The sequence below is a fragment of the Haliotis rubra genome, unplaced genomic scaffold (assembly GCF_003918875.1).
Source record: "Haliotis rubra isolate DU_JTF1 unplaced genomic scaffold, ASM391887v1 Scf28, whole genome shotgun sequence".
In the NCBI taxonomy this organism is placed as follows: Eukaryota; Metazoa; Mollusca; class Gastropoda; order Lepetellida; family Haliotidae; genus Haliotis; species Haliotis rubra.
Window position 1 is genome coordinate 2,520,743 of NW_025766891.1, and position 3,501 is coordinate 2,524,243.

The window sequence follows — 3,501 nt, forward strand, 5'->3', positions numbered from 1 at the left end:
TTGTAGCAAATTTGAAATTTCTGTTGAGTAATAAACGTTTTAATCAGCCAGTGCGTTTGATTGCAGCGGTGGTCGGACAGATAATCGCTATGAAATTAGTGATGGGGAATGTAGTTCAACTCATGACGAGGTTTTTGAGTATTGATATTTTGTCAGCTCAATCTTGGAACAGAAAAGTTCATCTGTCGGTGCTTAGTGTTGATCAGTTAAGGTATTGGATTGATAACATTCCTCGTCTGTCGAGTACAGTGCTGATTAAAAGTTCCACTGTGAGTCGTGTCGTGTACAGCGATGCAAGTGACACTGGATATGGAGGCTATTGTGTAGAGATGGATTCGGCTTTTTCCCATGGCCAGTGGTCAGAAGAAGAGGGCTAGGAAAAGTTCAACTTGGAGAGAGTTGAAAGCTGTTTATCTTGTTTTGAAAAGCTTTATTCATCAAATGCAGCATCGTAGGATTATGTGGTGTACTGACAATCAGAATGTGGTAACTATAGTGGACAAGGGAAGTATGAAGCCCCATTTACAGTCAATAGCTCTTGATATATTTGAGTTGTGTTCAACGCGAAATGTTGCTCTGAGTATGCAGTGGATCCCGCGTGCAGAGAATGCAGTGGCAGATATGCTGAGTAAGATACTTGACTATGATGATTGGGCTATTGCCTCACATGTATTCAAACGGATAGATGACAAATGGGGCCCTCATGATGTGGATAGATTCGCATCTTGGTACAATGCAAACTTGTCATGTTTTAATTCCGGATATTATAATCCAGGATGTTCTGCAGTGGACTGTTTTTCAGTTAGTTGGAGTGACGTCATGAATTGGGTTGTACCCCTGTTGGTATGATACCGAGGACTTTGAGACACATGGCTGAGTGTCGGGCGAGAGGCACTCTTGTAGTACCTGAATGGTATTCGGCATGTTTTTGGCCACTTATCACCTGTAGCTATTTGTTTATCCCTCAGGTGTTAGAATACATGTATTTACCCAAAACTAAACAAAGTTATGTGCCTTCCAGGATAAGAGGCGGTTTGTTTGGTGAACAGGACTTGCACTTTAACATGTTAGCTCTGCGAGTTGATTTTAGCAAATGTTGATTTTGTATATTGCGTGTTACAGGTGTGATATCTTGTGCTTATGGAGAGGAGATGAAGGCGTTACCCCCTGGTGTGAGGGGACTGGTGACAGGTTTACCAGAGTTGTTGAGCGAATGTAGAGCTGAGTCTACGTCGCGGAAGTACAGATACGGTTTTCAGGCCTGGAAACGGTGGGCGCAATCTTGTGGTATGCCTACAAGTTTACCTATTGCCCCTTGCACTGTGCAATTTATTTGGTGTCTGTTGTTCAGAAGAGTGATTCGTTTGCTTCTGTGCAGACAGCGTTTTATGGCATTCGGCATGCTCATGTTGTAGTAGGATTGCAAAGTCCCACTGATAATGGGTTGGTTAAAATGTATTGGAAGCAGCCAAAAGGAGATTGGCTAAATCTGTTTCTAAAAAGGAACCCATAACACCTGCTTTATTGGCAAAGTTGTATGATGTATGTATGTCTCATCCCACGCTTTGTGATGTGAGAATTGTGTGTATGTGTTTTCTAGCTAGCTTATTCAGGTTTCTTGAGATCATCAGAGTTATTACACATCAGACGTTCCGACATTGAATTCTTTGAGTCTCATATAATGTTATTTATTGAGCAATCCAAGACTGATATATACAGGGATGGTTCATGGATTGTTATTGGTAGGACAAATTCTAAGCTATGCCCAGTTTCATGTTTGGAGAAATATCTTGAGATTTCAAGTATTTTGCCTTCATCTGATGAATATATTTTCAGAAGCATTACCAAGACTAAGAATGGTTATATACTTAGAAAAAATGATTCCCCAATGTCATATACTCGTCTTAGAGAGCTTTTCATTGATGCCTTTGCTCCCTTTGTGAGTGATATCAGGAATTATGGACTGCATAGTTTAAGGAGTGGTGGAGCAACAACAGCGGCAAACAAGGGTGTGCACGATAGACTGTTTAAGAGACATGGCCGTTGGAGAAGTGAAAACGCAAAGGATGGTTACATTAAAGATAATTTACAGAGAAGACTTTCAGTTTCTCTGTCTCTTGGACTGTAGACTTTCTTTGAGGCTCCGCCCGTGTCGACACTGCGACCGGGCCAATATTCTAGTGATGTTTGTTGTTAGTGAATTGGTAATGTTATCATTGCATGGTGTGTACGGAGAAATGATGTTTCTCTCGGTTGAATGCATTGTGAATAAGAGAGAAACTACTTTCTCCGTAGTGGTATGCAATGGTAAAGGGAGGTAATTACACCGGGTGATCTAGGGTATATATAGGGGTGTATGACAGTAGGTCTTCTCTCTCGCTAATTACCACGGCAGTGTTCATATTACAGTGTTTGTTTCTTTGAGTGTTGCAAAATATTAATATGATTTCTATTTTCAGATTGTAATCTGACGTGATGCTCGTGTGAGTGGATGTTCCCTTGTCGGGTCGACCTGTGTATGGTATGGTCGTGTTGGCGAGTGAGCCTAATCATGCATTAAAGTTTCTTCGTTCAGAAGCGTAGGCTGACGAGTCTTTATAATACGTCTATTGTGTACATATATATTTTTTTTTGTCTGTTTGGCTGTTGAGCCGAGAGAATACGAAATATGTTTTGTAATGCAGCTCAGCATACAGTTGATTTACCTGTTTTTGGTATGGTCGGGTCGGCTAGTGAGCTTTTATGGTACGCTTATAGTGTGAATTTACGTGTTTGCTTACTCTTTGTTGAGTTATGATAATTAGTAATATAAGTATTGTAATGCAGCTAAGCAGATACTTGATTTGCATGTATATGAGAGAGGTGTATTATCTGTGTTCTGGGCTGGCGAGCCTTGATAATACGAGTTCACTTTGAACGTGGTCTGTTTGGACGAGGATTGTTTCCCTCATGTGCTATGTTGTACAGTATACATCATAATTTGTATTTATGGCATGCTCAGTACATCAAAGGTTAAGCTGTAAACTCCCCAGAAAGGTGCCGCTGACTTCGTCGGGAGAACACGGTCCAGAGTAATTTTCTCTTGAATGCAGTTTTTGATCTCTGTTTACGTGTCGGGCAGCGGTTCCACACCTGATGATGTAATGTTGAAGGAGGGAAGTGTATTTTGAAGGTTGGTGTGTTGATGTCACACTGTTTGCAATATTTGTAATAAACTGCCGTGTGTCGACACTGCGACCGGGCCAATATTCTAGTGATGTTTGTTGTTAGTGAATTGGTAATGTTATCATTGCATGGTGTGTACGGAGAAAACTAGTAATTAAATCTAAAACAGTTTAACTATAAATGACAATACAAGGTAAAAACAGGCTATATATTGCCAACAACTGAAGGTAGATCACCATACCAGGGACCATGGGGACTTACAGTACATTTGCTTCCTGCATGGACTTTAGCTGGATTTACACCATCCCTTCAGCTATTAGCAATTTTAGATAATCT

The 3,501-nt window shown here is 40.7% G+C and overlaps 1 long non-coding RNA gene across 1 annotated transcript; it reads left to right on the forward strand.

Moving 5' to 3' along the window:
* Positions 1-1,122: 1,122 nt before the first annotated feature.
* On the forward strand, positions 1,123-3,251 carry LOC124281136. Its single transcript, XR_006899853.1, has 2 exons — positions 1,123-1,287; positions 2,460-3,251. It is a non-coding gene; the product is annotated as an uncharacterized LOC124281136 (long non-coding RNA).
* The last annotated feature ends 250 nt before the right edge of the window (positions 3,252-3,501 follow it).